We start from the raw sequence: 23,720 nt of genomic DNA, 5'->3' as shown, positions 1-23,720 counted from the left end.
AATAACTTTGAAATATAATAAATTCACAATTTTGCTAACAATTTTAAAAAGTAGTATATCTACTACCTTTTTAAAAATAAAGGATTTTATAAACTGATAGCTATAAACAACATAACTAAGTTTGAATAAACTAAAAATAATAAAAAAAAATAAAATATTGACCAACTTTTAAAATAGTTGTAGATTTACTACTTTGTAAGAAAATTACGCAATTTTGGTGCAATTTTAGCAATTTTAACTTAGAAATATAAACATTTTTGAAAAAGTAGTATATCTACTACGTTTTAAAAATAAAGGAACTTATAAACTGATAGCTATAAACAGCATAGTTAAGTTTAAATAAACTAAAAATATAACTCTTTTCAAATTTTGACAACCTTTCAAATAGTAGTAGATTTACTACTTTTTAAAAAAAAATATAAAATCTTTTAAATTTTCCAATTAAACAATAAATTAGAAATATTAACAATTTCTAACTTTGCTAACATTGTTAAAAATATATAGTAGTAGATTTGCTACTTTTTAAAAAGTAAGGAAATTTTTTAAATTTAAGCAAAAAATAATAGGAATAAGCTCAAACGACTAGGAAATATGAAAATTTAATATGTTTGCCTATGTTTTAGAAAAGTAGCAGATATACTACCTTTTATAAATAAAGGATTTTATGAACTGATAGCATAACTAAATTTAAATAAATTAAAAAGATAAAATTTCGAATTTTGTGAATACTTTTTTTAATATAAATTTCGTACTTTTGCTAAAATTTTTAAAAATTAGTATTTCTACTACCTTTTTTAAATAAAGGAATTTGTAAATTTATAGCTATAAACAGCATAACTAAGTTCAATTAAACTAAAAATACACAATTTTTAAATTTTGGCCAACTTTTAAAATAGTAGTAGATTTACTACTTTTTTAAAAAATTAAGGAATTTTTAAAATTTTAGCATTAAATAATTGAAATAAGCTTGAATAGCTTAAAAATACAGAAAGTTCGTACTTTTGCTAACATTTTTAAAAAAGTAGTAGATATACTACCTTTTTTAAACAGAAGATGTTATACAATTTTAGCATAAATAAGTTTGTGTAGAAGAAAAATCTAAAATTTTCCAATATTTTTAAATAGTAGTAGATAGATATTTCTAAAAAATGTCAAAAAAGCCTTGAAATTTATATTTAAAGCATTTTAATTTGAAACATAAATAACAACAAGCCTTAAAATGTTTATCTTTTATTTCTAAATTTCATAATCCTTTTATCCTTCAGGATGTGTATGACATTATCACTTGAACAAAATAAATTTACATTAAATTTTAAAACACTTTGTTAAGCCCATAAAATTCTTTCATTTGCTGCCATACACACTCATTAAACTCTTGACATTTCCACACCACCCACTTGCAACAAACAGAAAGTCATACTTCTATCCTCGCTTCCTTCCTGTTGTCATACAAATTTAATAGAATTTATTCTATTTAAAGGACTTTTTTATGAAAAAGACATCATTAAGAGTTAAAACCACAAAACAGCAGGTCTACATTTCCTTTTTATTTTTCTGTATTTTCCATAAGCTCTTTTCAAATTCGTAAGCTTTACACATGTGATGTCAGTAACTGAAAACGGGGTTAAAAAGTCTTACAAATAGACAATAAGACAAACGCCCACCCACCAGGAAATACACTTCAAAATAAAAACAACAACTACAGCAAACAAAAACACATTGCCACCTTTTTAAAAGGAAAATAGAAAAGGAGCAAAAAAAAATATGGAAATTCTTTGGATGATGAATGAGTGTTTGTATTTGTGCAATTTGTAGAGCAAACATTTTTGTAACAACAAAAACAAAAAATGTCATATTCATATAAATAGAAAAGAGGGAGCGTAAAAATTCTAAAGTATGTCATCAAGTCAAATTTTATTCTACAAAAAAATACTCATTAAAATGAAGGATTATATTACTGTTTATTTGTATATTGTTTTTTATTTGAATGAAATTTAATTAAAACTAAAATTCTTTAAGAAAATGTTGTAATTTAAAAAAATCCTTTTTTTATTATTGTTTGCAACTCTGTTGAATGGGCCTGTCAGTTCAAATTTGTTATTTTAGTCTTGAGTCTCATAAATATTTGTTTGTTTTTTTATTACAGTCCAGCTTGGTTGTTTTACAAATTGAACATTGAACGAAACCCAAATAAATTTGTTGTTTCAATTTTGTAATTTGTTACTGAAACTACTCTATGAAACGTTGGTGGTAGAGTCGTTTGTAAAACATAAATACCCTGTCACTTTGAATTTAATGTTTAAACTAGATGTCTGTAAAATGAAAAAAAAACGTTAAAAATGTTTGCAAGAGCTTGTAAAAAAATCCCTAAAGTTCTTTGTTGAATTTTACAACATAATTGCTGCTAACATAACATAAATCTTCTAAAACGAGCTTGTTTACACTATAAATATGAAAATATAAAAATTTGGTAATTTTGCTAACAGTTTTAAAATAAAATAAAATAAAGGAATTTATTAACTGGTAACTATAAACAGCATAACTAAGTTTAAATAAACGAAAATTGTAAAAATTTTAAATTTTGAGTAATTTTTGAAATAGTAGTAGATTTACTACTTTTTTTAAATTTAAAGAATTTTCTTAAATTTTATTTTTAAATAAAAGCATAAAGCTTAAATAACTTAGAAATATAAAAATTTAATTTTTTCGCTTACATTTTGAAAAAGTAGTATATCTACTACATTTTCTAAATACAAGAATTTATAAAATTGTATCTATAAACAGCATAAATAAGTTTGAATAAAGCAAAAAACATAAATTTTTATAATTTTAAGAAACTTTTAAAATAGTAGTAGAATTACTACTTTTTTTAATTTAAAGAATTTTCTGAAATTTTATTTTTAAATAAAAGCAAAAAGCTTAAATAACTTAGAAATAGAAAAATTTTGTATTTCAGCTTACTTTTGAAAAAGTAGTATATTTACTACATTTTCTAAATAACAAAATTTATAAAATTGTATCTATAAACAGCATAAATAAGTTTGAATAAAGCATTTTTGCTTTACATTACATACATTTTTGTAATTTTAAGAAACTTTTAAAATAGTAGTAGATTTACTACTTTTTTTAAATTTAAAGAATTTTATGAAATTTCAGTTAAAATAAATGCAAAAACATTGAATAATTTAAAAATATAAAAATTTAGTATTTCTGCTTACATTTTGAAAAAGTAGTATATCTACTACATTTTATAAATAACAGAATTTATAAATTTTAGCTGTAAACATTATCACTAAGTATGAATAAACAAAAAAAAATAAAATTTTGTAATTTTAAAAAACTTTTGAAATAGTAGTAGATTTACTACATTTTTTAAATATAAAAAATTTTCTGAAATATTATTTTTAAATAATAACAATAAGCTGGAATAACTAAGAAATAGAAAATTTTTTTATTTTGCTAACTTTTTAGTAAAATAGTAGATCTACTACGTTTTTAAAACAAAAGAAGTTAGACAATTTTAGCAATAAAATAAGTAACTTTTTTGTAAAAAAAAAATATAAAATTTGGCAGATTTTCATAGCTTTTTAAATAGTAGTAAATTTGCTACTTTTTTTAAAAAATAATGAAAATATTTTAGTAATAAGTAAATAAGCCTTGACTATGATTAACATAGTATTTTTTTTAATAATGCCAACTTTTTTAAACAGTAGTAGAACTACTACTTATTTTTAAATAAACAAATTTATAAAATTGTAGCAATAAACATGACAAAAGTGGAAAAGAAAAACTTTCATGGGAGTTGGAATTACAAATTATTTTAAAATAACGAAAAAAATTGATTTAAAAATAATTCATAAATATTTTTCACGCTGCCAGTGTGAATAGCCTTTTAAAGTAACAATTTATAAAATTCAAGCAGCCACAACATATTTCAATATTTCTTACTTGCTAACAGAACTAGACTTATGTGCAAATATTCTAGATACTCGAACTTTATACTGTAAATCTAGCAATCTGTGTCACAGAATATGCATGTGTGGCAAGTATCCATGTGTATGTAAATGAGTGCATATATGATTGATACTTAATCCCTGGAATCAAGGTTTTTTATGTCTTTAAATTAAAAGAAATAAATCTAAAAAAGTAAAACTGTTGCAGTTTGTCTAGTTTTAGAGCGTTTCTTTGATTTTTTCGTTTTTTTTTCTGTATTCAACATGTTAAGAATTTTTGTAGTTTTTTTTTTGTTTCTAAAAGAACACTCCCTGATTTTGTAGCAAAAAAAACAAAAATGTTGGTTCATAACCAGATTTCAAGTCCGCATATTTTATGAACGATCGACCGACCAGTCACGCCAGTTAGTAAAACATACATTTATTTAAGTATTTCAATATTTTATTCTTACTTAATTTCTTAAGTTTTATTTCTATATTTATCATCTGTGGTATTATTTTTATTATTATTGGTTTATCTTAAGAATTTGTCTTGATTTATATGCTTCAAGAGGGATTTATCACTCTTTAAATTGATAATAATAAATTTAGAATTTGCGCAAAATATCTCGTGATTTAAATTATTATTAATTGTTAAGTAGCAAATCAAGGTTGTTTTTACAAAAACTTAAAATAAGCATAAATTAGTAAAGAAATTAAAAAGTACTTTTTTGGTACTTTTTATTTTTTCTAAGAATAGAAAGTTTTATTAATAATTTTACAAAGTTTATATGAAATGAAACTTATTAATTTCATGGAAATGGAAAACATTTTGACATAAATCTTTTTTAAAAAAAGGACTTTTTGGTACTTTTTTAACTTTTGAAATTGTTTTATATATTTTGGTGTATAACAACATTTTAAATCAAAAAATGCATTAGCATTTAAAAGTATCAGAAAATTTCTGAAATTACAAAAAAGTAGTAAATCTACTACTATTTCAAAAGTTTCTTAAAATTACAAAATTTTATATTTTTTTCTTTATTCATGTTTAGTTATGCTGTTTACAGCTACAATTTTATAAATTCTGTTATTTAGAAAATGCAGTAGATATACTACTTTTTCAAAATATAAGCAGAAATACAAAATTTTTATATTTCTAAGTTATTCAAGCTTTTTGCTTTTATTTAAAACTGTAATTTCAGAAAATTCCTTAAATTTAAAAAAAGTAGTAAATCTGCTACTATTTCAATATTTTCTTAAAATTACAAAATTTTATATTTTTGCTTTATTCATACTTAGTGATGCTGTTTACAACTACAATTTTATTAATTCGGTTATTTAGAAAATGTAGTAGATATACTACTTTTTCAAAATGTAAGCAGAAATTGAAAATTTTTATATATCTAAGTTATTTAAGTTTTTTGCTTTCACTTAAAAATACAATTTCAGAAAAATTCTTAAATTAAAAAAAGTAGTAAATATACTACTATTTCAAAAGTTTCTTAAAATTACAAAATTTTATATTTTTTTTCTTTATTCATATTTAGTTATGCTGTTTACTGCTACAATTTTATTAATTCGGTTATTTAGAAAATGTAGTAGATATACTACTTTTCCAAAATGTTAGCAGAAATACAAAATTTTTATATTTCTAAGTTATTCAAGCTTGTTGCTTTTATTTAAAACCGAAATTTCAGAAAATTCCTTAAATTTAAAAAAAGTAGTAAATCTACTACTATTTCAAAAGTTCCTTAAAATTACAAAAATTTATAATTTTTGTTTATTTATAATTAGTGATGCTGTTTACATCTATAATTTTATTAATTCTGTTATTTAGCAAATGCAGTAGAGATACTACTTTTTCAAAATTTAAGCAGAAATATAAAATTTTTATATTTCTAAGTTATTCAAGCTTTTTGCTTTAATATAAAAATAAAATTTCAGAAAATTTCTTAAATTTAAAAAAGTAGTAAATCTACTACTATTTTAAAAAAGGCCCAAAATAAAAAATTTTTATATATTTAGTTATAAATTATTTATTACTCATTATTTTGTACTGTTTTAAAATTTACATTTCTAACAACATTTTAAAACAAAATTAGATCTAATAAATCATTGCTTATAAAAGATTTTTTTTTTAGTTTTCATTTCATGTTAATTTAATGCTAATAGCCTAAACAAAATCATAAATTTATTACGAGTGTTATTTGTTCATAAGCATTAAATTTAAGACGAGACTACTTAATTTTATTACGACAATCCAATAATTCTCATTCTTATTGAGCGCAACAATTGTGAGAAATGTAATAAAATATGAGGGGACCTTGAAATTTGTCAATAAACGTGGATTTATTTATATTTATGTGTATTTTGTCAACAAAATAATGACATATTAATTGATGACAATATTAACACAGACACAATTGTTTTGGAAATAAAACAAAGGATTGAGTGAGTACTGTATTAAAATTTACAATTTAAAAATATTTTAAAATTGTTTCTTAAAATAATAGGACTTATAAAGGAGCTTTAAACAATAAAAAACACAAATCAATAATAATTTATTAAGTGTGAAGAATACAGTCTTGTGATATTTTTGGTTGTCTTTTTGAAATTTTTGTTTAAATTTTTTAACAAAAACCAAAAAAGTATACGGTTAAATTAACTGGAAATGCGCAATATGCCTGTATATAAGGATTATAAGTTCATAACTCTTTAGACGTAAACAACAAGTCCGCACAAAATAAAAGAAATATTAAACCATATTTGTTTATAAAAAACAACGCAAAAAATTAAACATTAATTAGTCAAACAAAAATATTTTGTTCAAAAAAAGGAAGTAACCACAAATTAAACAAACAAAATCTGAGAACAGTGGTGTTTAAATAAAAAGCAGTAGCTCTAATACTTTTCAAAAATATTGTTAAACGTTATTCAAGCTAATTGCTATTATTTAATGCTAAAATTCTTTAATTTTTTAAAAAAGTATTAAAACTACTACTATTTCAAAGATGAACAAAAATTTTAAAATTTTATAATTTTAGTTTACTCAAACTTATTTATGTTGTATAAAGCTATAAATTTAAAAATTCCTTTATTTAAAAAAGGTAGTAGACTACTCTTCGAAAATTTCACCAAATTTAAAATTTTTTTGTATTTCGAAGTTAATCAAGCTTTTCGCTATAATTAAATGAACAAATTTCAATAAAATTCCCTTATTTTTAAAAAAGTAGTAAATCTACTACTATTTCAAAAGCTATTCAAAATTTAAAAAAAATATCTTTTCCGTTTATTCTAGCTTATATAAGCTGTTTAATGCTAAAATTTAATAAAAATATTTTGTTTTTAAAAAAGTAGTAAATCTACTACTATTTCAAAGGTTACCCAACATTTAATTTTTTTTTATTTTTAGTTTATTCAAACGTATTTAAGTTGTCTAAAGCTATAAGTTTATAAATACCTTTATTTAAATACGAAATTTTTGTATTTATAATCTACTCAAGCTTATTTCAATTATTTAATGCTTAAATTTCAAAAGATTTCTTTAATTTTTTTAAAAAGTAGTTAATCTACTACTATTTGAAAAATGGTCCAAAATTTTAAATTTTTATATTGTTAGTTTATTTAAACTTAGTTATGATTTTTATAGCTATATGTTAATAAATACCTTTATTTAAAAACCGTAGTTGATATACTACTTTTTAAAAATGTAAGCAAAAATATTACATTTTTATATTTCTCAGTTATTTTAGCTAATTGCTATAAATTAATCTTAAAATTTCAATAAAATTCCTTTATTTAAAAAAGTAGTAAATCTACTACTATTTTAAAATTTGTTCAAAATTTCAAATTTTTCTGTTGTAAAAATCCCTTTCATTTGTGCATTATAAGTTTACAAGACCTTTCCCTTAATACATTATTTAACACATAGTTTTAAGTAGATTGGAAATAATTTATGTAAGTATATGTTAAATTTTGCTTACTTTAATCAAAATTGTTAATAAGTCTGCTTTTTAAGGAGATTGCCTTTATTTATACCATATTTTATTGCTATTTAAGCAGGCGTGAAAAAAATTAGCTAAATAAAGTTATTTTAATGATTTGTCCGTCCACATTTAAATATCTGCAGACAATAAACTGTTATAAAGACGTAGTAAACTTTTTGACACCTTTTCTTTCTAAGCTTATTTTTTATATTTAATTCTTTAATGCTTAACAGAAATGTTATAAAAATATTTGGTTTATCTTAATTACTCCTTAAACATATTTGGTTACAAAATCTTAAAATTCATTTAAATTATTTTTTTTGTTGTTTTGAAATGATTCAAATTATATTTTTGCGTGTTTATAATTTTTGTCTAACCCACGTCTCTAATTATAAATTTCAAGTCACACTTGTTTTATATTTCGCAGCTTTTTTTTCAAATTATTTATTCAAATTGTTGATTATGTACAAATTTGGCAAAATTGTTAATTTTTCCATGTGTTTTTTTTTAAAGCGACTACAGTTTTGTAAGATGCGAATTTATAATTTCATCATATTTTTTAAAACTGCTTAAATTATTGAGTTTTTGGTCATAATATTACAAAAAAATGGATCACACAGTTTTGCTTTATTTGTTAGAAATCTTTAGCTGGTTTAAGGGCACGTTTTTAAAAGATATTGTTAACAAAAACATACTTTTTGTTGAACTAAATTTTAAATTTAAATTTAAAATTTGTCAATTAATGCAAATCATTCTTGATTTGATAGATTAGAGCAGAAAGTTAGAGTAAACATGCAATAGCAAGGAGAGAAGAGAGAGCTAAATTGAAAAATGACAGCTATCAAATTTATGTTGTTGCAATCTTTTAATTTCAGAGCTCAACAAGTTTATGGGGAAATGTTTATTAAACTTAAAGACACTAAATAGTCTTCAGTTCTAGTTTTGTTCTAGTTCTAATTCAGTTCTAGTTCTAGTTCAGTTCTAGTTCAGTTCTAGTTCAGTTCTAGTTCAGTTCTAGTTCAGTTCTAGTTCAGTTCTAGTTCAGTTCTAGTTCAGTTCTAGTTCAGTTCTAGTTCAGTTCTAGTTCAGTTCTAGTTCAGTTCTAGTTCAGTTCTAGTTCAGTTCTAGTTCAGTTCTAGTTCAGTTCTAGTTCAGTTCTAGTTCAGTTCTAGTTCAGTTCTAGTTCAGTTCTAGTTCAGTTCTAGTTCAGTTCTAGTTCAGTTCTAGTTCAGTTCTAGTTCAGTTCTAGTTCAGTTCTAGTTCAGTTCTAGTTCAGTTCTAGTTCAGTTCTAGTTCAGTTCTAGTTCAGTTCTAGTTCAGTTCTAGTTCAGTTCTAGTTCAGTTCTAGTTCAGTTCTAGTTCAGTTCTAGTTTAGTTCTAGTTCAGTTCTAGTTCAGTTCTAGTTCAGTTCTAGTTCAGTTCTAGTTCAGTTCTAGTTCAGTTCTAGTTCAGTTCTAGTTCAGTTCTAGTTCAGTTCTGGTTCAGTTCTAGTTCAGTTCTGTATTAAAATAGCGTAAGTCTCAATTGTGTAGAATATCATCTGGTTTAGTAAGTGTAAACTATTTTCGTTGCTCTATTTCTTTAACAAACTTAATTGAATTGTAAGATTTCTCTAAATTATTTTTGTTATGCCCCAATGATTACATCATATACAAGAAAATATTCCTCTCCTTCCTTTATAAAAACAAACCACTAATTGAATTTAAAGAATTCCAAGAATTCTTCTACAAACCAAAAGAAATAAACATGACATGACGTTGGCCAAGAAACATACATACGAGTGAGTTAAAAACCGATATTAAAATCATGAATTATACATAAACCATAAATAAGGAAAACAAAAATTTAACCAAACAAATTCCTAAGGAAAGATACATAAAGCAACAAGTATTAGTAAAGAAATAAACATTGATTTTAAAAGAGAAGGGAAGGAAAACCCATGTTTTGGGAAATGTTCTGGGAGAAGCTTTTTATCTCTTAGTTAGGAGTCATTCCCTAACATATTTATTATGCTATTTGTTTGCCTGCGCTTGCTCACATAATTTATGCTAACGGCTTAAAGGCACTTGCCTGAATCGGTCATCAAACACAGTCATTATTCTCTCATAAACCAGGACAAAGTCGCATAAATTTTCAAAAAGAGATATTAAAAGAATGCTCTTGAATCTTGAAACTTTTTTGCCGGTCAGTTTGCATGTCAAAAAAACAAAACAAAAAACTGTTAGCCAAGGGCGTGTCCTTTATGTATGTGATGTGTTCCAGGCGGCTACGCTGAATAATAAGGTATCCTATTTACCTGGAAACTTAATAAAACTTGAAACCGTTTTCAATATATCATTTTCAAACAACGAAAACTGATACCAACTTTACACACCAACTGTATGATTACTTATAACGAAATGAGTTTGAAGCTAAAGGAAAATATTAAACACAATTTTGTTTAATATCATTTGCCCGATCACCATCTTCCAAGTCATGTTTATCATCATCATCATCATCACTTGATGTGAACAACATGGTCAACAAGTTGTTGTCTTAAAAAAAACCAGAACATTTCTTAACTTCATTTGTTTTTTTTTAGTATTTTGCTTTCGAGCTTTAATAAAAAACAGAAAATATGACTCATTTTTATGGCATTTATGTTTGTATGGTTCAAGCATGAGACTGACTTTAAGACTTCCTCATATAAATTTATTTTAAATGATTGAGTAATGTTTGATCTTTGTAGAAACAGTTTTTCAAAGGCTAATGTAGCGTGAAAACGCTTAAACTGTGGCAACACAGTTACGTTTGCAAATGTAAACAAAGAGCTGGGAATTTGCCATTGCTAAACAAAACAAGCTGTGAAATGTAAACACAGAGCTGGAAATTAGAAATTGCTAATTAGAAAAATTAAAAGTTTAATGAAAATGTTTAAAAATAACAAGTAAAAACCCATAGAACTAAAAATAACTTTCAATATTTGCTTGTTTAACTTCTTTGTTTTAATGTTTGCTGTGTTTTGTCTCAGTTTCCATATCAATAATGTATAATTATTGTATTTTTATAGCTGTTTTTCCAAATGATGTTTACACACATTGATATTATCTTCTTGACTTCTGCTATGCCCCACTCTCACCTTTATTGTCCTCAACTTGGAGTTGTATTGTTTATAGTGACGTTTTTATATCTGTTTTGTTTTTGTATACTACAATTTTTTTTTTATCGTTTTGTTAAAGTCAACATTCTCTACGTATGACTAATCATTTAGTAATGAAAATTTTTGTTGTATAGAAAAAAAATACTGAATGAAAAGTCACTCATTCGTTACAATTTGGTAAAGATTTATTTATATGTATGTACGTTGTTTTATTTCGGAATATTTAGGTGGGTTAAAGTTTATTAATTGAAATTGAATATTTATTATATGATTTACTAAATATTTTCCTGAAAAAATTAAATAAAAATCTTTAAAAAATATGAAAATTATATGTAGATTAAAGCCTAAATCTGCTGTTCACTGTCAATAATTAAGATATAATTGAATTTACGCTGAAAACTTCTACTGCTGTGTTGCAATTGACTTAATAAGACAGCTGACCAGAGACCAGCGTCGACTAAATTTCACGTCGTTGGCTGACTCCAAAATAGTCGGTGGCGGCTGAAAGCCGGCTGTCAGTTGAATAAAGACAATTTTTAAATTTTAATTTTAAAGAACTATGGAACTTCTATTAAAAACGGCCGCTAATTTCAAGCCGACTTAAATTGGAACAATTCGTACGCGGCTGTTTTTAAAATTTATCGGCGGCTAGGCACAGCCGGTAAAATTGATAAAGAAAAAATAATTGCACTTTTGAATTGAACATGTCTACAAATTGTATTTTATTTAATTCTTAGCAATTCTGCCATGTTATTTAATTAATTGTTTTCCATTATTTTGTGATTAACAAACCACATTTCGTAATTTCATTTCCATTTTGATTAATTTGGTAAAAAACTCATAAAATCACTGATTGCGTCTTTAATTTAATGCCTGTTTTAAGAATATTTTAAACACGTCTGTTATTAAAATATTTGCTTAACATTTAATTCTACAAAAATGGTTAAATAATAATTTTGTAAAACAAAATAAATTAATGAATTCGTATGTGATATTTATGCAAATTGCTCTTCAAAATGCTATACACTCTATTAAATTGGAAGTGTTGAACGAATTTTAAAACGAAAAAGGCTAAGAAAGTTACATTTATACGATATAAAGAGAATTGTTGATACACTTCATAGAAAATAGATAACAGATTGAAATAGAACTGAACTAGAACTGAACTAGAACTGAACTAGAACTGAACTAGAACTGAACTGAACTAGAACTGAACTAGAACTGAACTAGAACTGAACTAGAACTGAACTAGAACTGAACTAGAACTGAACTAGAACTGAACTAGAACTGAACTAGAACTGAACTAGAACTGAACTAGAACTGAACTAGAACTGAACTAGAACTGAACTAGAACTGAACTAGAACTGAACTAGAACTGAACTAGAACTGAACTAGAACTGAACTAGAACTGAACTAGAACTGAACTAGAACTGAACTAGAACTGAACTAGAACTGAACTAGAACTGAACTAGAACTAGAACTGAACTAGAACTGAACTAGAACTGAACTAGAACTGAACTAGAACTGAACTAGAACTGAACTAGAACTGAACTAGAACTGAACTAGAACTGAACTAGAACTGAACTAGAACTGAACTAGAACTGAACTAGAACTGAACTAGAACTGAACTAGAACTGAACTAGAACTGAACTAGAACTGAACTAGAACTGAACTAGAACTGAACTAGAACTGAACTAGAACTGAACTAGAACTGAACTAGAACTGAACTAGAACTGAACTAGAACTGAACTAGAACTGAACTAGAACTGAACTAGAACTGAACTAGAACTGAACTAGAACTGAACTAGAACTGAACTAGAACTGAACTAGAACTGAACTAGAACTGAACTAGAACTGAACTAGAACTGAACTAGAACTGAACTAGAACTGAACTAGAACTGAACTAGAACTGAACTAGAACTGAACTAGAACTGAACTAGAACTGAACTAGAACTGAACTAGAACTGAACTAGAACTGAACTAGAACTGAACTAGAACTGAACTAGAACTGAACTAGAACTGAACTAGAACTGAACTAGAACTGAACTAGAACTGAACTAGAACTGAACTAGAACTGAACTAGAACTGAACTAGAACTGAACTAGAACTGAACTAGAACTGAACTAGAACTGAACTAGAACTGAACTAGAACTGAACTAGAACTGAACTAGAACTGAACTAGAACTGAACTAGAACTGAACTAGAACTGAACTAGAACTGAACTAGAACTGAACTAGAACTGAACTAGAACTGAACTAGAACTGAACTAGAACTGAACTAGAACTGAACTAGAACTGAACTAGAACTGAACTAGAACTGAACTAGAACTGATTACAAATTGCTTAGTAATATTTTTAAAATAATAACAAAAAATGTTGTTCCTTAAATTAGGGCTAAATCTTCTTTATAATCTTAAAAAAAATAACTATAATGTGAAGGTAAATGCTTAAACAAATTTAACTCCAATAAAATAAATATGGCAAATGCATTTGGGTCATCATCATGATCATTTTCTTTAAAGGATTTAAACCCCCGCAATATATTTAAATTTTTATTTAATTTGCATGGCTGTAGTTTGAGGAAACCTTGAATTATATTGTATATGAACAGAGAATTACAAAAAAATAAGCGGCTTAATAAAGAAAATCCCTTTAAAAGGATTTTACATGTGAAATGATGCCCTTTTGTGGCAGACTGCAAATGAGAGTGAACATCTGTAGGCTAAACAAAAAAAAATACATATGCAAAAGGCCACAAAAGTAATGGAAATTAAGCATTTTAGTTTCACTAAACACTAGAGGGTAAAAGTGTAAAAATTTATATTAATAGTTTCAAAATATGTTTACAACATGTCCACTCTTCTTGAAGCAGTGATATTTTATTCAAGATGTTTCTCGATTGCGATCAAATGATCTGGAATTATTGGTTTGAGTGAGACTAGTTGCTAGTGTGTTTAACTATCGGAGTGAGTATTGCGGGTTCGATTCCCACCAAAGGCTCTGTATATTAAATGGTTTTGCAGTTTGTGATTGTTAAACATTTTTACAATTTAGTTTGACACTGTTTATAAAAACCCATATTTTGTTTTCGCCAATATTTGGCATAATTTTTGAAAACTCATTCACAGCAACAACAAAAAAATGACCTGTTATGACTTTCAAAATCATTGTCATCATTATCATTAACATCGTTATAAAGCGATAATTTTGAAAAAAAAAAACAATTTCTTGATTATTTTTGAAAGACTACGACGCAAAAACACAAAATCATCTGCTCTCTACGCAGTCTTGAAACTATAAAAAAGCGAAGCAAACAAAAAAAGGGTGAAAGTGATGCAAAATTGTTAAGTGTGCCTGACTGACTGACTGGCTGTCTGGCATTCCTCGTTGGCCAGTGAGTTTTGGTGTAAAATGTTTTTTGCAGCAATGCACTCGTTTAACTATGTGCAGCATGGTTTTGGTCTGGTCTTGTTGTCATCGCTGTCAACGTTGTCTCCTCAAATGGTCATAAAAAGTAAATGAAGCCGCAAATTTTGTGGTCCCCGCTTAAAGAAGATGAAAATTAAATGTGATTTTGTTACCCACTAGCATCACACTTTTATTTAGTAAATATTTTTTTTTAAATTCAAAAAGTGTGTGAATTTTTTTGTTCAAAACATTCACTTAATTATTAATACAGAAGAGTTTCATTAAATCTAGATTTATATGATTTTTAATCATTAAAATTTTGAATTGATTCTGTATTAATACATTTATTTTGTATTTAAAGGCCATTTTATGTGTTTTTTTTTTGGTGTGTCATTTAATCTTTATGAAAATTTTTTTTTTACTTTTTTTTAATATATATTTTGCAAATTTGTTAACACTTCATTCACACAAACAGTAGTGAGTGTATGTGAAGGTGTTAAATTAAATTTTAATTAAACATTTTTATTGCTGTTGTTGTTGTGGTTTTGTAAATACATATATGTAATCAATACATTGTTAATTGGAGGTTGATGGTAAAATGTTAAAAAACCATGATTAAATAAAAAAATTAATATTAAATAAATTCACACAAATTGAAATTCCTACAAAAAATCTCAGCTTTAGAATATCCAGATAAGAAAACAAATACAAAATTTGTCATTAAAAATACATTTAACATATTACAGGTCAAGACTTGTCCACAGCAGTAGTAAAAGTGAAGGAGTATCGCCATACTTATACTTGCAAAAGGGATAATTTTGTTCGTCCTTATGTTGAATAGGGATGATTTTGATATTTCCTATATCTAACATTGTTGCAGTATAAAAGCGTCCAAATAATCCCTATGCATCATATGGAAAACTAAAATGATCCATCTCTCAAGTATAGAAAGTTGAGCAATTATTCCAAGAATATTTCTCCCAAATATTGATGCGAGATATGTTTTTGTGGGAGAAACTCTTTACTCTCTTTATAACTAATACAATCAATTGTGGAATGTATAGAGAAGAATGCTAAACAAAATGTCCGTTGCGAATTGTAAGACCTTGTGCAACATTAATGGGTCTGGGAATTCGAAAAACGGGAACTTTTATTGAGTGACTTAAAAATGCGGGAGTTTTGGAAATTTGTAGCTTTTATTCCCATCTTTCTGGCAACATATGGATTCTGAGTCAAAAGAACTGATTATATTTTGAGGTCAAGAACGAATCAAGCCAATATCGGATACTCTGTTGCAAAGTGAAGCGTATCCCAGAGAGAGTGTTCTGCATCGATCGAAACTCATAGTAGCCGAAAGGGGCATGGGCTGGACTATAAAGTGGGTGAGGCAAAACATCCCAATTACTTCATTCTAAACACTTTTTAACAGGTATTCCAACATGATGGAATATTACGGTTTCATGTCTGACGGCATATTCTGGGACTTTTTTGGCAAATGCTCGCTCCAAACGAATCAGTTGTGTTCGGTACAGATTACAGATTTCAACAGCTCATAATAGATTGGAACCTTTTGGCGCCACCAAATACAGAGCATTACCTACGCGCCATAGATATTTGGCTTTGTTATCGATTTGGCTGGTTGGCCGGCCTTCACGTACGATATCTTACGCTTTGGTTTATCGTAATGTATCCAGTTTTTATCGCAAGTAAAGATTCGGTGCAAAAATGATTTTCTTTTATAGCATTCAAGCATCATTTCGGATATGCAAAATCGTCATTCAAGGTCTTTCGGCTTCAATTCGTATGTTACCCAATTTCTGTGCTTTGGGATAAATCCTGTTGATCGCAAACGTTTTTAAATTGCTGCTTGATGATTTTGCAAGCTTGTGATACAGTTTTTGTTTCCATCCGGAGTTTTCAACAGGTTCTTCAAAGGTCTGCTTCCTTTGAAATCTTATTTACCACAGAGTTTTCTTGTATCTTTGGGATCAGCAAAGCTTCTAATAGAGGATTCAACGATATAAACGCCAACTAATGAGTATAACACGACGAGATAAATGCTTCGGATCTCGGTCGGCTAACTACGGATTTTAACAACAGTATTAGTACGAAGTAAAGCTATGGCCTCGTCTTCTTATGCTTTGTTACCCGGGAGCAAAATATAAGTAGATCGGGTCTTCGATTCTTGCTCGCAAATTGGACAATTTATTTGAGGCGCCTCAGGAATTGGATAATTGATTTAATTGCTTATTTGAATATGAGGAAGAAAAGAAGAAGGAAATATGTCACAAATCTCTCAACCTTTGGACGATTCTATGTCAATAAATTGCATCATGAAATATCCGAAGCTCAAACAATTGCATTGACGAACTGGTTGAAAAAATTGGAATTTAGTCTTGGAATGACTAGAAATAGTTTGGGAGCAAAAACTATATGAATCTTTTGAATTACACGAAGTTGTCCTCGATGACTTGGAACTGCTTTAACGCTTGAATTACGGAAAGGCAGGAAAATTGCTTAGATTTTCTCAATTTACCGAGTAGAGATTAATTTTAATACGAGGAGAAAAGGACGACCGCAATCACGTCGCAAATCTTCGAATCATTTAAGGATTCTATATTATTTCAAAAATCTCAGAATTATTTGAAGCTTTTATGTCACCAAATTTCATCAGGTATGGATAAATATAAACTGGATATTTGAAATCGAAGATCTGGTAAAAAAAAGTTAGGAGTTGGCGATCTTTACGATTAGATAGGTTTTCGAATCTTTACGATTAGATAGGGAACAAAATTGTAAACATTTTTGTCAATTTATCTTGTACAGCTAATGAGAAAGAAAATAAAAATCTCCAAATCATTTGCAGATTCTACGTGGGTAATCAGAAACTCGACACTTCGAATTAACAAATTGGCAGAATGATTTGGAGTTGGCATTGTTTTGGAGCAACAACATTTGAATCTTTTGAATTACAAGTAGTTGTCGATAATTACTTAACAGATTCGAATTCACGAACTGGTAGAAATATTTGGAATTTGATTTGGATTATCAAGAAATTTAGGATTATAAAGAGGCGTTGATGAAGATTTAGTTGCTCTTTTAGGAACCAAAATTGTCACAAACTTTATTTTTATACACTTCACCTTCGTGAGAAGGGTATATATAAGTTTGTCATTCCGTTTGTAATTTCTACATTTTTCATTTCCGACCCTATAAAGTATATATATTCTGGATCCTTATAGATAGCGGAGTCGATTAAGCCATGTCCGTCTGTCTGTTGAAATCAGATATCTTCGGGATCCAAATCTTCAATAATTCTGTCAGACATGCTTTCGAGTTGTTGAAAAAACAAAAAAAAATTTTTAAAATTTTAAAAAAAAAATTTTAAAATTTAAAAAAAAAAAAATTCAATTTTAAAAAAAAATTTAAATAACAATCGAAAAAATTTTTTTTCCAAAAATTAAAAAAACAACTGGAAAAAAATAAATTTTGTTTACCTAAAAATATTTAAAATTTTGAAGTATAATTTGGTGAAGGGTATATAAGATTAGGCACAGCCGAATATAGCACTCTTTCTTGTTATTAATAACATTTTTTAAAAAACAATGTGCTTAGATTTTAAATCCTTTAAAATATTCTATGCCCTTCCAATATGTTAACACGCGTATTCTTAACATAAATTTCTCATTTTGAAGATTATAGCAGCTTGAAGAAATTAGATTATCAAAGTCATAGAATAAATACATAGAACGGAAGGAGAGAGAAATGTCAACGAAAAAATGAGTTAGGTTTTAGGTTCTATCTAGTTGCCATGATCAAAGTTGCCAAGGAGTCATCACACAAATGTCATCTTTTAGTGATTCTACAACTCATAAACGCAAATTTTTATTAGTTTAGTAATAAAATACCAAATTAATACAAAACATTTGCATAAATTCCCTTACGTAAATACAATACTTGCACAATCCCTTCAATAAATTGTTGCTACATTAAACTATAAATTAAACAGCATATTTTAGCTTTTTAATTACCAAAAATAAAACGTATGCCTTTCAGTTTCCAGTGGATTGTTAAGGCCCCAGAAACTCCTTTCATTTTCATCTTCTGCTCTTAGGAGCAAATAAACAAATGCTGTGCAAAACATTAAAAATGCCTTTAATAAATTCACAACCCCCAGGGGAGTCTAACCATAAAATGGAATTTTTAATTGTGAAAATATTAAAACAAAACCAAAACAAGGGGAAAATATGAAATAATTATAACTGTATTACATAAATGAGAGAAAATGTAAACAGAGAAAAAAATGGCAAATAGACACAGACACATAAAGTGTCAGAGTAATTATGAGGGTAATAAAAACCAGCGGGAAACCTTGACCTCTTGGTCTCAAGATATCATATAAAAGAAAACGGTTTTAAAATGTTTCATTACAAAAAATATAATTAAACAAAGAAATCAACATCATCTATACATTATCAATGACAAACAAGCGTTTTTTAAATGCAATTGCTTAAAAAAAAATAAAGAAACGTCTTGAAGTGTTTTTATTCCCTCTCAATAATTACAGTTTTTTTTTAATTCGATTTTCGGTGTCATCAGCCATGATTATCCATGATGTGTGTGTTTTATTGTCATTATTTTATTCAAAGTCAAGCATCAATGTTAACGACGTTGTCGTTGTCGTCGTTGCCGTTGTCGTCGTCACCATCATCATAATAATGCAAGTACCACAAAGGCGTCATCTACTGCTACTCGTACATTATGGAAAACATATTGAATTGTTTTCTACCCCCTATGCCCCGCCGTACGTACCACTTACCCTGTCTTTACATCTATCCATTATTGATAATAATATTGGAGAATGCAATTTGATGCATATTTTTCTATAGTTTTTCTTTTTTAATTTTTTTTTTTTTATTCAATTTCAATAATTATGAATATAAATGAGTTATAGTGTAAGAGATTTGAATGGAGTAACGATTATTTACATATTTTCTTTAGATTAAGATTTGGTGCTTAAACTTAAAACTGTAATGTTGACAACATTTGCTATAACAACTCTGTCAAGGCGAATTCAGGCAAATTCGATAGGATTCATTCCAAGGCGAATTTATATACAAGGTGGTGTCGGTGGCGAATTCAGGCAAATACGAGCGAATTCATTAATTTTTTTATATATGGAGTTTGACATTCAAAACCACTCTCTCATTGTTTCGAATGTCAAACTCCATATATAAACAAGTAAGAAAGTATATACTCTACACTAAGTAAAAGAGCAAAAACATTTTTCTTTTAAAATTTCAATAATTTATAGTTTTGAGTGATTTTCGGCAGTGGGCCTTATATGGGAGCTATGACCAATTATATACCGATCACCTTGAAATTAGGTCGTGTGATTTATGTCTTAATGAAAGTTATTTATGTTGAATTTTGTTTATATACCAACATTTTTAGGAGATTTATGAACGTTTAAGTGATTTTCGGAAGCGGGTCTATATGGAAGCTATGACTAATTATGGACCGATCGTAACAAAATTTGGTGACATGAATTTTGTATATATGAAACTTATTTAGAGAGAAATTTGTGTAGATACATATATAAATTAAACATTTATGACCGATAAAATCCTATTTCGAGAGGACATTTGTATGGGGGCTAGGTGAAATAATGGACCGATTTCATCCAGTTTCAATAGGCTTCGCCCTTGGGCCGAACAAATTATATGTACCAAATTTAATCGAAATATCTTCAAAATTGTGACCTGTACTCTGCGAACAATCGACTCAGAAAGTGATTCTAAGTCGATCGGTATACTTTAAGGTGGGTGTCAGACCAATATTTTTGGGCGTTACAAACATCTGCACAAACGCATTATACCCTCCCCACTATGGTGGTGTAGGGTATAAAAATGCATGAATTCGCTCGTATTTGCTTGAATTCGCCACCTACACTACCTGGTATATAAATTCGCCATGAACTCCGTGATGGTGAAAACAGGGTAACCTAAATAAAGATATATTCAGTTTTCTTTAAGCTATAAGTTTACTTAAGCAAGTCTTGAGTATGTAGAAGAGAGAGGAGAGGAGACTGAAAAGATTTTCCTCTTTTTCTTCCTTTCTCTCCTATAAACTCAAGACTTGCTCAAGTAAACTTGACGTTAGTTTTTCTAACCATTTCTTAATAATCTCCTCTACTCCAATATCGTGTAGTATAAATAGCTGAGTCTGCCTTAAACTACAATCTGACACACATGTATAAATATGAGTTTAAAACTAGTGAAACTAAAAAAAAAAAGCAAAAGCCCTACACCACCACAAAAGCAGTTGTAACTGACTGACTGTCAGTTAGACAGTCATCCACATTGTATAATTACACGATGTCGCCAGTTTGTCGTCAGGGCAACCTTTAAAATATACACACATGTATGTAAATATTTATTTTTTTCTCTCCACACATAACTTAATAAATATTTTATTGCAATATTTGTAAAAAAAAAGTATTAAAAAGATTTTTATAACTAAAGTAATAAAGTCTAGATACATGGAGATGGCTGGATGAATGACTGACTTATGGTTGACTTTTTTTTTTATTATTTGTATAACGATAGATTGGATGCCACTTATTTACCTACTACTCTGCCTGCCACCTTTAAAAATATACACACCCACAATTTATACGAAAAAAAAAAATGATTTTTTTTTCTTTCAAAATGATTGACAGAATTAGGACACTTATAGTAAAGGCTGCCAACTTAACTATACTTTTTATGACGTTTATGTTATAAGCTGAAAAATATAGTCTTTCTTAGATTTGTTTTATTATTTACTTGGTTTTATATCTATTTTTTATTTGAAGTTAAGGTATTAACCACCAAACTGCTGTCAATGATTTGCATATGTGAAATTAAACGTAGCGTTAAAATAGTTTTTTTTTTCAATTCATCTTTATTTTTTTTTTGTTGCAAGCTCATATTTCATTGGCTTTAGAATTTTGAGGTTTTTATTAAAACATAAACTAAATAAAAAAAAAAAACTGTCAAATAATGTATTTGACATTGATTTTTGTTATGGTTTGATTAGTTTATTGACAAATCTGGCAATATGCATGAGAAAAATAACGGTTTGTTATAAAGAGTTAAGGGTTTCTTCATGTTTCATTCTAGGGAATTAATAGGGTTTAGCTTTATTGACAACTTTGGTGTCTCTCCTCCACTTATCCATATTTCCTGGGAATTTGTAAAACAATATTCCCGGGAATTCCCAGTAAATTGTTCCTGAGTAAGAACCCTTTATGCATTTAATTAGAACTATAATTGAAGCCATAATTGGACTATATACAGAACAACCATTGAACTATAAATGGAAGCTATAATTGGACTAAGGAGTGAGATCGAAAGTTACCTTTGAAAAGTATGTCAGTTATTATGTTTAATGTCAATTATGTTAATTTGTTGTTAATATGATTAAAATAAGTGACGAGAAAAAAAAGCGTACTAAAATTATTAAATATTTTCAATAAAAACCCAACTTGGTCCTACAAAAACTTGGCCAAACAATCAAAGGTCGGACGTCAAACTGATTTGATTAAACAGTAGCGGGAGAACTTGTCCAAACAATTATAGATCTGGCGTAAAACTGATTCCAATGTTATTAAACAGTATCGGGAGAACTTTTCCGTTGATAGAAAACCTGGTTAAGGTAGAAGGAATGGTCCACATGGTGTTTGTAAAGCCTATAAATAGAAAGCATTTTCAAAAAAGCTCCCAACACATCCGGTTGGAAAGCAGTCCGGTTAGGTCAGTACTCGGACTATTTGGTACGAAAAGTTAAAGCCAATGAAGGTTTAAAAACATAAAAGACTCAAAAAGTTCCTGACAGCAACTCTGCTAAAAATTTAGAGGCCAAAAACAGAGCAAGGAAATTGAAGTCAAATTTTATAAAAAAAACCTGCTGCATTTTTCGCAGCTTCCGGGTCAAAATTTTGATGTTGCTGATGCTCGAGGGAATGTTGTACAAAAGTTTAGTACCCAAAAGCAGAAAATTTTCCCAAAATGTTCTTGATACGGCAAGCAATAAGCAGTTGCGGCAAAAGAAGCCAAAAACATTTCTTACAAAGGGCTCTAAAATACCGAAATTTACATCAAGGAATGTTTACAGAAGGAGATGCTTCCATTCATAAGACTTCTTAATGTGTCCACTTATTTTTGGCTTGATTTGGTCACTCAAGTGACAGGAGTGGTACAAGAACAATAATATGGTATTTGTACCAAGAGAGACAAATCTTCCAAACTGCCAGGAGCTAAGGACAGTGTAGAGATATTGGGCTCTTGTTAAAAGAGAATTGAAGAGAACAAAAAAGGTGTCCAAAAGTGTGGAAGATTTTATACGGAGATGGACTACATATTTATTGGTTTCTTTTTTATTAACATTTAAGTATTTTAAGATTTTTCGATCTCACTCCTTAGCATGGACTTCGATTGAAGATAAAATTGAACAATAGATATGAAAAAAGTATTTAAAAATATACCTAATGTCGAAGTTCTCTGTTTAGTGCAAATGGTATTGCAAAATTGAAAATGCAAAATGTCGTAGCTGTCAATTGCGTATTTTCAACACTGAAAATGGTTTAGCTGTTTTGCAATGAGTATAGAGTTTGCATCACTATCTCTCTCTCTCCCTTTCAATATGGCCAAATTAAAATAATAGAGAAAGTGAAAGAAAACAAAAGATGTTGCCATATTTATATTGATTCAAAGAGTTAAAAGAGAAATCTTTCTAAAAAATTCAATAATCAATCACCGCTATCGGCAATAACATGTGAAATTTTGTTCCCATGAAATATCCATTTCCCTCGAAGGGAAAATTGCTATCGTGAAATTCCCATTAACTTTTCATTCACAATAGTTGATTTTGTTCGTAACAGCTGTTTATTGTTTACAAAATTCCATCTAAAAAGTTCAAAACAAGGGGAATTTTTTCACGTGAACAAAGTTGATGAACAAAAAAAGGAAAAGGGAAAATATTTCATCAGAAATATTGATTCGCGATAGGGGTGAATGGTTTAACTTTTAATTATCACTTATTCCAGTCATCATTTATACAACTATTTACATTCTACCTTTCCTATGGACCCACTCCTTAAAACTGCCAAGTCTTGCAATATCATTTAAATTTTGCAAAAATAAATTTTTTCAAAAACAAAAAAAAATCACCACATTACTTCTTCATTTAACCAATTCCCTCTGCCATTATG

At 27.8% G+C, this 23,720-nt stretch overlaps 1 protein-coding gene across 1 annotated transcript in view; it reads right to left on the bottom strand.

Annotated features, from left to right (window-relative positions):
* The window catches only part of Drak (Death-associated protein kinase related), a 266,391-nt gene that overhangs the window by 39,827 nt on the left and 202,844 nt on the right, over window positions 1–23,720 (bottom strand). The window lies entirely within an intron of this gene.

The sequence above is a fragment of the Calliphora vicina genome, chromosome 4, assembly GCF_958450345.1.
Source record: "Calliphora vicina chromosome 4, idCalVici1.1, whole genome shotgun sequence".
Classification (NCBI taxonomy): domain Eukaryota; kingdom Metazoa; phylum Arthropoda; class Insecta; order Diptera; family Calliphoridae; genus Calliphora; species Calliphora vicina.
Note: the sequence above shows the minus strand (reverse complement) of the source record. Positions and strands in the feature narration are given on the sequence as shown.